The 12,016-nt window shown below is 46.1% G+C and overlaps 1 protein-coding gene across 8 annotated transcripts in view; it reads left to right on the top strand.

The window, feature by feature from the left end:
• Positions 1-12,016, top strand: part of DAB2IP (DAB2 interacting protein) — a 170,718-nt gene that overhangs the window by 52,950 nt on the left and 105,752 nt on the right. The window contains exon 1 of one of the 8 annotated variants that reach the window (XM_061199985.1): positions 843-952. The exons of the other annotated variants lie outside the window; for them this stretch is intronic. The gene's annotated coding sequence lies outside the window, so the exon portion shown is untranslated. Of the gene's footprint in view, positions 1-842; positions 953-12,016 lie in introns of those variants that run through there. 8 annotated transcript variants of the gene reach the window in all.

Below are 12,016 nucleotides of genomic sequence, written 5' to 3'. Positions count from 1 at the left end.
TGGGAGCATGTGGAAGGTGATTTCCAGGCTTTTTCCCTTCTTGAATTTTTTGAAAATTCTAAAATATTTGAAAGTATAAAAAGTGTAGAAAATAACATTGCAGACACCCAGGTACTCACCTCTCAGATTTAGCAAGTGTTAACATTGCCATGATTGATTCTCTTTTCTTCTTTTTTTCTTTTTCTTTTTCTTAGAAATAAAACGATTCAGGTACAGCAGGGGGTTGGCAAAGTACAGCTCACAGGCCAAATCCCACCTGTTTTCATATAGCCCACCGCCTGTTTTTGTATGACCTGCGAGCTAAGAATAGCATTTACATTTTTCAAGGGTTGAAACAAAAATCAAAAGAGGAATAATGTTTTATAACATGAAAATGATCGGAAATTCAAATTTTCCGTGTCCATAAGTAAAGTTTATTGGAACACAGCCCCACTTATTCATATTGTCTGTGGCTGTTTACATGTTACCTTGACAGGGTTAAGTAGTTGAGACAAACCTAGAATATTTGCTCTCTGGCCCTTTATGAAAAAAATGTGCTGACCCCTGAGATACAGCTAAAGCCTCCTACGCTCTCCCCAGGGATAACCAGCCTCCTGCAGGCGGTGCATGTCCTGCCCACGTGTGCTTTTACGCTTTTACTACATTTGCAAATGCTTCAAAATGTGTAGTATTGCATTGTGGGTTTCAAAAATGGGTACAGAGAAATTGCACACGGTGGAGAAGAGCAAACGCATGTCTCCACGCTGGGACCTCCTTATATCCTGAATTCCAGCAGTACAGATAAATGCCAGCTCTCTGCCGGGCCTGGAATAGACCCTGGGGCTACAGAGTCACAGGAGAAAACTCAGGAGTAAAAATGGAGAAGGTGACACTTCAGGCTAAATTTCCTAGAAATCCTCAGAAAGCAAAGGAGCAAGAAGAGACTCAGGGAAGAGAGAACCCTTCAGGCCAGGTAATTAATCCTTGGAGTGACCGGGAAACCCAGAGTTTTTGGAAGGCTGGGGATTCTTTGAAAGTGAGGTGTATGTCAGGATGAGGAATAGGAAGTATGGATGGTCAAAGGCAATTGTTTGTTTTTTAAAGATTAAAAAAAAAATTTTGGCTGCGTTGGGTCTTCGTTGCGTCTTCGTTGCTGCGCGCGGGCTTTCTCTAGTTGCGGCGAGCGGGGGCTACTCTTTGTTGCGGTGCGCAGGCTTCGCATTGCGGTCGCTTCTCTTTGCTGCGGAGCACGGGCTCTAGGCGTGCGGGCTCAGTAGTTGTGGCTCGCGGGGTCTAGAGCGCAGGCTCAGTAGTTGTGGCACACGGGCTTAGTTGCTCTGCGGCATGTGGGATCTTCCCAGACCAGGGCTCGAACCCGTGTCCCCTGCATTGGCAGGCGGATTCTAAACCACTGAGCCACCAGGAAAGTTCCAAAGGCAATTGTTAAGGGACTCAAGTAGAGGGGCTTAGAGAAGAGCTGGTGACAGTGTCTATAGATGCTGAAAGTTTGCAACGCTTACACTGGACTGTTATTCATGAGGCCAGCCGGGGACTAAGGGGTGAACACTTGTGCTGTCCTTTGGGGAGGCCCTACCCAGAATCCTGAGACATGGCTGGGAGGCACATCTTCTCAGCGCTTCCCTCCCACCTTCTGAGCCTGACCCCTCCACGTCCCCTCTGAGGAGCTCTTGTGCTCCTACCAAATGCTCTACGTTGAGGATTCCCAGGGTGGGGTGGTGCCCTGGACCCCAGCCCTCCACAGTCATTTCCATGCCTCTCTCCCAGCAGACCCCACCCCCCAAAACAATGGGCAACCTCCATTGACTCTGAACCACGTCCTGAACTTAAAGACAACTTGAACTCTGATCCTGATTCCTTTTGAGAGGTAGCAGGTTATCGCAGTTCCATAGGTTCAAGACTTCTTCCCTTCCCCACACCCAACATCAGGGGACCAAAACTTGCAGTCGAATGAGGCATCCCTTATCTCTTTCTGCCATGTAGCGGGGCTGGGATGGTGCCTGGAGATGTAGAGAGAGGCCAAGGGCAGGGAGGACACTCAGCCTTCCGGGGGACTTGGGACCTGTTATCCTCTCACTTGTCTCTCCATGGAGGCGCTTTCCCATCCTGGGGCAGCCCTTCCATTCAGAGCTCGCCAGGCTCCAATCCTGCCTTCTGCATTTCTTAGCCGTGTGGTCATGGTCCTTTCAGTTGATGTTTCTGAACTTCAGTTTCTTCCTGTTAAAGTTGGAGCTGATGTTTCCTACTTTAGGAGTCAGCTTGAGGATAAATATACACATACGGTGTAGTCCCTGTCTCTCTTAGATCTGTTTCTCCACATTTCCTGGTGGTCCATTTTTATTACATACAAATATCCAGTTGCTCTGCTGCTAAATTTGTTGAAAAACTATCTTTTCCACCACCAATTTATCTTTGTACTTTTTTCGAAAAATCGATTGACCACATATATGTGGGACTATTTCTGGACTCTTTATTCTGTTCCATTGATCTATATGTCTATCCTTTTGCTAATATCACACTATCTTGATTACTTTAGTTACATTTCAAGACTATAAAGTCTGTCTTGAAACCAAGTAATATAAGTCCCCCAACCTGTTTCTGCTTTCTCCAGATTGGTTGGCTCTTTTAGGTCCTTTGCTTTGCCATCTAAATGTAAAATTGAGCCTGTCAGTGTCTTTAAAATGCCTGTAGGATTTTGACTAGAATTGCATTGAATCTATAGATCAGTTTGGGGAGAAATGCCATCTTAACAAGACTGAGTCTTCCCAATCCTTCAAAGTGTTGTATCTTTCTATTTATTTAGATTTTCTTTAATGTCTCTCAGCAATATTTTTAAAGTTATTAGCCTTGTACTTGTTTTGTTAAGTTTATTCCTAAGTATTTTTGATACTCTTTGTTAATAACTATGAAGGGTGGAGATTTTACCCTACTTGCTGACTAGCAACCTAGCCTGGTAGAGTTTCCCAGGTGCCGGCAGAAGACACGAGACTCGTGGGTCAGAGACAAAGGACTCTATGACTCATGGCCGGTAGCATGAACTTCATGTTTGCATCAATTTTCTTTCCCTCCAAGTTCCTAGGGCAGTCACAGGTGTTTTTGTAGAACGTAAAACAATCTGCTCTTTTGTTTTGTCAAATTATATCTTCATGTTCCTTATAGGACCTAATGTACAATCTATGCGTCAACTGTTCCTCAAGCTAAAAGTTACCCAAAGAGCTGAAATTCAGTTTGCTTTAGTATTAAATCATTAAATTAGAAACTTGGAGATTATTTATTTATTTATTGAAGGATAGTTGATTTACAATGTTCTGTTAGTTTCTGCTGTACAGCAAAGTGATTCAGTTATACATATATATTTATTCTTTTTCATATTCTTTTCCATTATGGTTTATTGCAGGATATTGAACTTAGTTCCCTGTGCTATACAGTAGGACCTTGTTATTTAGAGATAATTTAAAATTTGAATTCCAAGCTGTCAAATACAGAAAGGTAAAGAGAGTTTTAAAGTTATATATAAAAAATCAGTATGTACACACTTAAAACTTTATGCCTATTTTAATTTGTTGGAAAACTATAAGACTATTGTATAGCCACGTTGTTCTAATTTAGTAGTACCCTTGTTTCTAAGGAAAACAGAGCAACTTCTACACAGTCTATTATGCTTTTATAAACTGTTTAAAGGTACTTTTCTCTTGTCATTTTTAAAAATAAAGTGCTAATTCCAGCTCTCACACCGAAAAAAAAAAATAATATAGTTTTTGAACAAACACTAAGTCCTGAGGTGGAATTTTGGGGTAAAAAAAAATCATTTATATTTTCTGAATGAAATGAAAAATAGAGTGAATTTAATTCTATACCTGAATATTTAGGGTTTGATAATCATGATTCTCTCTGGAGTGCTGTTGTTGGAGCTTATATACCCTAAAGAAGTTTTAGGAATGTATTTAGTATCTATACTAAGGATAAATACACAGTGTGTGGAGTGACTATCAAAAGATAAATATTCTCTATGTACAGATTTGAAAACATCTCTAAACTACATTATAAAATAACCGAGAAAGGTACCATATACTTTCGTGGTTTTCAAACCCTTTTACATATGTTGATTGATAACAAGTGCATTGTGGAGAAGGAAGGAAGTTTACATTATATAGGGTCATGAATATTATGTTTCCAAAAGGAAGCTTTTCTCCTTTTAAGGCAGCCATCGATTTGGAAAAGGGACCTTGAGAGTCCACAGTCCTGGATCAGCCAATGGTGTGATGTCACTACCCCTCCATTTTTACTAGAATAAGTTGAACCTTGATCAGTGGGTGTATTGGCTTCCTATTGCTACTGGAACAAACTACTGAAAATTTAGTGTCTTAGAACACACAGACTTCTTATCTTACAGTTCTCAGGGTCAGAAGTCTGAAATCAGTTTCTCTGGGTTACAACCAAGGTGTCGGCAGGACTGCATTCTCCCTGGGGGCTCTAGGGGAGAGTCAGTTTCCTTGCCTCTTGCAGCTTCTAGAAGCTGCCTTGACCCATGGCCCCACCTCACTCCCACCTCTGCTTCCATCACCACATCGCCTTCCCTGTCTTCTCTGATGCTCCTGTCTCTCTCTTATAAGGACTCTTGTGATTACATTGGGCCCTCCCAGGTCATCTAAAATAATCTCCCCATCTCGAGATCCTTAATCACGTCTTTGAAGTCCCTTTTGACATTGAAGGTAACATATTCATGGGTTCTAGGATCAGGATGGGCTCTTTGGGGGCCATTATTCTGCCTACCACAGGCAGGTAAGGTTTAATAACCTCCAAGAACCACGTCTCCTCCTTCTTCCAAAGATGGATGGGGGACTTCCCTGGTGGCGCACTGGTAAAGAATCCGCCTGCCGACGCAGGGGACACGGGTTCGAGCCCTGGTTCGAGAAGATCCCACATGCTGCGGAGCAACTAAGCCCGTGCTCCACAACTACTGAGCCTGCACGCCACAACTACTGAGCCCGCGTGCCACAACTACTGAAGCCCACCCGACTAGAGCCTGTGCTCTGCAACAAGAGAAGCCACCGCAATGAGAGGCCCACGTACTGCAACGAAGAGTAGCCCCCACCCGCCGCAACTAGAGAAAGCCCACGTGCAGCAACGAAGACCCAACACAGCCAAAAATAAATAAATAAAATAAAAAACAAAGATGGATGGCCAAAGTCTGAACTGGAAAAAGTGTGTGTAGGAGACCTACCAACATATCAGTGCACTATTTTGGCAAACTCACTCTTCATTTGGCTAACTGTTAAGAGCAGATAAGAACAGTACAGGTGTGCTGCACACACACACACACACACGCACACAGATACACAGTGGCATCAGCTGGACTGTCGTGTCTGAAAAGTTCTAACACTCTGAAGGTTCCTTGACCTGGTGCCATGGTGATCTTACCTTTGGCTCCTCCTGCAGTTCATCTGGCCACTCCTGCAGTTGCGGGGAGGGGAAGTTGGGACACCAGTTCATTGGCAGCTTTACGCTTGGGGAACTTCATTCCCTCACCCACGAATTTGTTTCTAAATCTAATTTTTTTACTTTTCTGATACACTTTCTCTAACTGGTCATTTGGGCTGCTGTTGATTTCAATGTCATTTGTTTTGTTTTCTGATTTTGTTTTTTCTCTTGCTTCTTTTCCTTTTTCCTGTTCAGATGTATTCAGAGGGTACAATTTGTACTGAATCATCATACCACCTATTTCTATTTTAATTTTACTGTTAGTTTTTGGAAGGCTGAATTATTCTTCATTCAGCAAGTGGTACGGTTCCCACCTGTAGCCCATCCCATTCTCCAAAGAGTATCTCTGATACCGAGTTTTTGAGTACTGTTTATGATATTTTTCTATGTAAGTGCACACACATACAAACAGAAAGTAAAGCATCATATTAGTTTAATCATGTAGACAGCAAATGTATTTCAGTCTAAAGAGCCCATGGTAAGCCTTTACAGTGGTGTTTATATTTCTGTGCCTCTTGCCTCTAGATTGCTGGCCATTCTCTCTACTCAGGGAACACTGGATATGAATACATTTCTGCAGTGAGTTTCTCGGGATGGAAAAATCTCAATTGTTTACACACAGATATGATTCCATGTATTTCAAATAGGCTATTTGTTAACTTTTCATTCCGAAAGTTTTACAGATATGTAGGCAGTTGCAAAACCAGTACAGAGAGGCTTCTGTGCATCCTTCACCCAGTTTCCCCTGATAGTTACATCTCATGTAACCAGTACAATGCCCTCCAGCCAAAGACCCACCAGGAACACACCTCCAGCTGAACAAGTTGGGTTTATTATTTATTGCAGTGATGGAGAACACACACTGTGGGGAACCACGGGACATCTCCGAGTGTGGTAGAGAGAACCTACTCTAGGATTTGGGCTTTGGTTGGGTGATTTGGGGGACGTCTAAGGAAGTGGGGTTCACTCTTGATTTGCTGCTCTCAGAAAGCGGGGGCAATTCTGTGATGGGGTGTCTCAAATCTTATCTCCAGGGAGAAGAGGCAGCACAGGGATAAAGCTGTCATCAGTAAAGAAGCAGCAGACACTCATTTTCACCAAGGTGGGGAGATTTTTGGTATTTTGTGGGTGGCGCGATGACCTGGCTTTTGTCAGTGGCTTAGACAAAATGATAAAGTGGACTTGTTTTGCCTCATTTTATCATGGTAGCCTTGTCTGAGGTTGGTATCCTGTGAGGTTGTTTATGTCCAAAAGGAGAATAACATGGCAGAGCTGTGAATGCCAGGTCAGCTTCTGGATGTCAGTGTCTGCTTTCCTCCTTCCTTTCTCATCTTTTGTGCACATCAGTACGATGCATGTGTATAACTCTGTGCCATTTCAGCACATGTGTAAATTCGTGTAACCACCACTGCAATCAAGACACAAGACTATCACCATAAAGATCTCCCTCTTGTGCTGCCCTTTTATGGTTACACCCACCTACCTGCCCCCCACCATCCCTAACTCCTGGCAACCACCAGTTGGTTTTGCATCTCTATGACTTTACCGCTTTGAGAATGCCGTATAAATGGGATCATGCACCATGTGACCTTTTGACATTGGCTTTTTGCACCAAGCATGTTGCCCTGGAGATCTATCCAAGCGGTTGTGTATTTCAATCATGCATTCCTTTTTCTTTGCAGAGTAGTATTCCATGGCATGTGTATTAGTTTCCTATTGCTGCCATAGCAAGTTAAAACTTAGCAGCTTCAAACTTCCCTGGTGGCGCAGCGGTTAAAAATTCGCCTGCCAAGGCAGGGGACATGGGTTCGATCCCTGGACCGGGAAGATCCCACACGCCACGGAGCAACTAAGCCCGTGCACCACAACTACTGAGCCTGCATGCCACAATTACTGAAGCCCGCGTGCCTAGATCCCATGCTCTGCAACAAGAGAAGCCACCGCAGTGAGAAGCCAGTGCAGCGCAACAAAGAGTAGACCCCGCTCGCCACAACTAGAGAAAGCCCGCACGCAGCAACAAAGACCCAATGCAGCCAAAAATAAATAAATTAAAACAAAAACAAAACAAAAAAACTTAGCTTCAACAACACAGATTTGTCATCTTACAGTTCTGTAGGTCAGAAGTCTGGTGTGGGTCTTGAGGGACTAAGATCAAGGTATTAGTAGGCTGCATTGCTTTTTGAAGGCTCTAGGGAAAACTCCATTTCATTGCCCATTCCTTGTTGGCAGAATTCAGTTCCCTGTGGTTGTAGGACTGAGGTTCCTATTTTCTTGCTGGCTGTCAGCTGAGGGATGTTCTCAGTTTCTAAATAGAGGTCACCCACGTTTCTTGGCTCGTGACCCCATTCTTCCATCATTCCTCTCATGCTTAGAATCTCTCTTGTCTCTTCTTGCATCATTGAATCCCTCAGAGCCATCCTTTTGCTTTCCTCTTGCACATTTAAGATTATCCCCAACTGGAAATCCAGGATACACTCTCATCTCAAAGTCCTTAACCTTAATCACATTTGCAGAGTTCCTTTTACCATATAAAATATCTTCACAGGTTCTGGGAGTTAGGGTAGACTTCTTTGGAGGGAACATTATTCTGCCTCACACACTGTGGATGTACCATGGTTTAACCATTCACCTACTGAAGGACGTTTTGGTTATTTCCAGTTTTTGGCTATTACAAATAAAGCTGTTGTGAACATTCTTGTTAAAAAAAGTGTAAGTGGATTGCACTCTGTTTCCTTTTGCAACATACTTTTTTCACTCAACCTCTTATTTCTGAGTTTGATTCATGCTGATCTTATAGAACTGGGTCCTTTGTAGGGGTCCGTGGACATTGCCCCCTGGAGTCCTACCCTATTCCACCGAATGACTGCCCCAAGGAGTCATCCACTGGGGCATCCATTCCCCTGTTGGTGGACATTTAGGTTGCTTCCCACATTCTGCTACTACAAACAGTGCTGCAGTAGACATCTCTGTGCAGATCTCCATGTGCAAGTCTGAAGCATTTTTCTAGACTGGACATGTAGGAGGGGAATTTCTTGTCTTAAGAGTATATGTGTGTGTGTGTGTGTGTGTGTGTGTCAGTTTCAACTAGCTCTTTTCTAATTGTTCTCAAATTCTTTTCTTTCCACCAGCAGTGAAGAAAGACTTCCCCACATCCCTGTCAACATTTGGGGTCATTGTTCTTTTTCATTTTTGCCTCCCTGAAAGGTGTGAAATGACATCTGGTAGTTTTAATTTGCATCTTCCTGATCACTGTTGAGGTCCAGCACACACATACACCCCTGCCTTGCACCTCCTCTTTCTATACTACTGACTTCTTTTCTCCTGCTGCCGGTATTAGAGGTTGCTGCCTCGACCTGTTTTTAAGCAGTAAGATCTGGGTGGTGCAACCCGACAACTGAAATTTGGTGTCTTGTCTGAAATTACAGGATGTTCCTCAGGCCTCCGTGTTTCCATGGGAACAAGTAACAGTCATTCTTCATGATTAGGAGGTATCCATGGCAACCAAGCCAGCAGCATTTGAATGAAACCAATTTTATTTATTTTTTTTGCAAACACATGAAGGTTAAAATGCGTTTCTCCGACTATGGCTTCCAAGAATAGGAAGGCAGCCTGGTCTGCCTGGTGAAACAGAGACTCTTGACCTCCTACTGGAAAGGGGATGCAGGATCAGCTGGTCCTGTGACCTAATTTTGTAGACTGGAAGCCCGAGAGGTCATGTGGAGGTCACACAGTGAGTCTGAGCCGAGGGAAGATGCCTGAACCAGTGCTCCGAGGTCTGGAGGAGACTCGGAGGTCGGCCGGTTCGCCCTTCCTGGGGTCTGTCCCTGGGGATGCCACCTTCATCCTGCAAGATGTTAGCAAACTCACTCAACTTCTCTGGGGTCCTGCTAGTACCAGTTGTGTTGCTTAGAGCTTGGTGCGGGGCGTGAGCCCAAGCATCCCAGTGTCTGCTTCCTCAAATTAGAAAAGACTGGCTACTAAGTCAAAGGGCAAAGGCAGCTGTGTTTTTAGAGGCAGAGATAGAACTCAGGGGGTCAGCTTTCCGCCTTCTTTGCCTTTGTAAAATAAAGAGGGGTTTTTTTTTTCCATTTCTTTTTTTTTAGGTGGTGGGGAATAGAGACAGTCACTGCTCCTACTCCCTGACTCACTGGATTGATGATAAGTCATGAGCCCGGGGATGGAAAGGGGCTGGCCTGGAGTCACACAGCAGAGTCAAGGTTAAGTCGAGTCTCCTGGTCCCAGCCTGGTGCTCCTCCCCCTACCCCATGCTCCAGGCATCCTCGGCCTTCTCTGAGCCCCTCTAAGTGTGGGTTTGGGGGGGAACAGTTTCAGCATATACTCTTGCTTCTTAACCTGGGGGAACTTTAGAGGAAGTCACTTTTCCCTCTTAGAACCTCAATTTACTCATCTGGAAAATGGAGCTCCCCATAGCTGTCTAAGTTGTGAGGTGGGGATGATATTTGAATGTGTCTCAATGGGGGCAGTATTGCCCCTAAGTGGACAAAAAAATTGATTCTAGGAAGGGGAGGTGAAAAAGTCTCACTCTCTTTCTGTATAAAGCCTAATATACGTATAGGACAAAAAGATACTTACTGTATATCTATGGTTTTAGAATTTTGTTGAGGGGAAACTAGGAAATGAAAAAGACTCCTTAGGGGGAATGAATAAAAGGTAGGGAAACACTGGTCCATACCCCAGCGATCCATGTGGTTATTATTAGTAACTTTGTGTTTGGAGCTTGTGTTGGCTGCTGGCTTCTGGGGGGGAGCTGTTTGGGGTGTAGGGTCAGAAGAGAGCCTGACCTGGCCCAGACTCTGCCCCTGTGGTTCAGCGTGATCCCCAGGCATGTCACAGCTTCCCATCCGTATGTAAAGGGGGTCCCGCCAGCTCCGTGAGTGGGGCCTGTTTCTCAGGCAGCCAAGATCCCGCCTGGTGGATCCATGGGGGTCCAGCAGGAAGCAGATGGCACTTACACGAGGATGAATTGAGGTGTGGGCGGGTGTGGGGAACCGTGAAGAGGAGTGCAGGACCCCAGAGCTACTGGCAGCTGGGGCTGGTCCACTGAGGCTGGCAGGAGGGGAGGGGAGCGTGGATGCTGGGAGACGAGAGCCCAGGAGACCTGATGGTAGTCGGGAGCTTCGGTGGAGAGAGGCAGCTGACTCAGGCGACTCTCCTCCCTCCCCTGATCTCCTGCCAGGGCTCCCCATTGGCCAAACCCCATGGAGGGCCGGAGGGCCCAGAAGCTGGGTTGGTGGCCTACACAGGTCGGCTCCCTGGAGCAGGAGGGAGAATGGAACTGGGGCTAAGCGGAAGCTGTCCGGAAAGGTGCCTAGATTCCTCTTCCTCTGGCGTGCAGGAGGAAGAGTGGACTCCTACCCCATCCTGCCCTGCAGCCCCCTTGCTGGGTTTCTACCTTCTGATGCAGATTGGGTGTAGCCTGGGCTTTGTTTTTTTTTTTTTTAATTTTGAGTTTATTTGAGCAAAAATCAATTTGAATTGTGCAGTGCCAAACTGGAAGTGGTTAGAGATACTCCCCAGGGCGTCTGAATTGAAGTTTACGGCTACTTTGGGAGCACCCATGAGGGTCTTTGCTATCTATCTACTGGGTTAGGAGCTAGTAGATAAGTTCCTTTCCTCGTCTCAGCGTCCTCAACTATAAAATGGTGGTTGGACCACGCAACCCCTGAGCGCCTCCTGCTCAGACCCAGCAGGCAATGGCCGTGATCTGTACAGGCTGTGGGAACGTCAGTCTTGATCTTAGAGAAGAAGCAGCCTCGCTGGGCTCCTTGTGTCCTGCCAGGTGCCTCTGTGTGTCTCTTGCCTAGAGATGTGAGGGCACACCTGCCCGGGAAGGGGCAGTGAAGCTGTGGCCAGGTGTGTGTGTGTGTCAGGGAGGGAGGGTAGTTCCTGAGAGGCTACTGGAGGCTGAGGGCAGTGCTGCACACATGGGTGGGACACAGTGGTTAGTTATGGAGGACCCCCAGGTGGAGGTGACAGGGGGTACTGGGGGTGGGGGGGAGATGAAGGCAGACTGGGGGGCGCAGGAAGAGATTTCCTGGGGAAATCTCCAAAAAGAGTGGGTCTCCCCTAGTGTGTGACTAGCAGACACCGTAGAGGGGGAGCGGAGTGAGGAAGGTTCTAAGTAGGAAGCACCACGAGGGAAGCAGAGAGGCCCTAAGACATGGCAGTCACTGGGCTGAAGAGGAAGCTTTTCTAGAAGAGGTGGCCCCAGGGCTGCCTGGTGGGCAGCTGGGCCTGAACCCATCCCCGCGGGTGGCCCACTTCCTCTAGTCCCAAAGTGGCTTTGCCTGCTTGCCCACCGGCCAGGGCTCAGCACTGGCCTGCCCTAGTGGGATGAGGGGCTCAGCTCTGTCCTTCCACACTTCTGAGGACCCCTGTGCAAGCCGGCTGCACGGAGAGAATGGACCGGAAAGTGTAGCACGGCCCCCCGATAGCCCGATCTGCCTTCTGGGAAAGCCTGCTCCTCGTTGTCTGTCCTGTGTGTGCGCACATGTCCACACATCCACTCGTGCACGTG

This window comes from Eubalaena glacialis, chromosome 9, assembly GCF_028564815.1.
Source record: "Eubalaena glacialis isolate mEubGla1 chromosome 9, mEubGla1.1.hap2.+ XY, whole genome shotgun sequence".
Taxonomy (NCBI): Eukaryota; Metazoa; Chordata; class Mammalia; order Artiodactyla; family Balaenidae; genus Eubalaena; species Eubalaena glacialis.
This window is presented reverse-complemented; position numbering and strand designations above follow the sequence as displayed.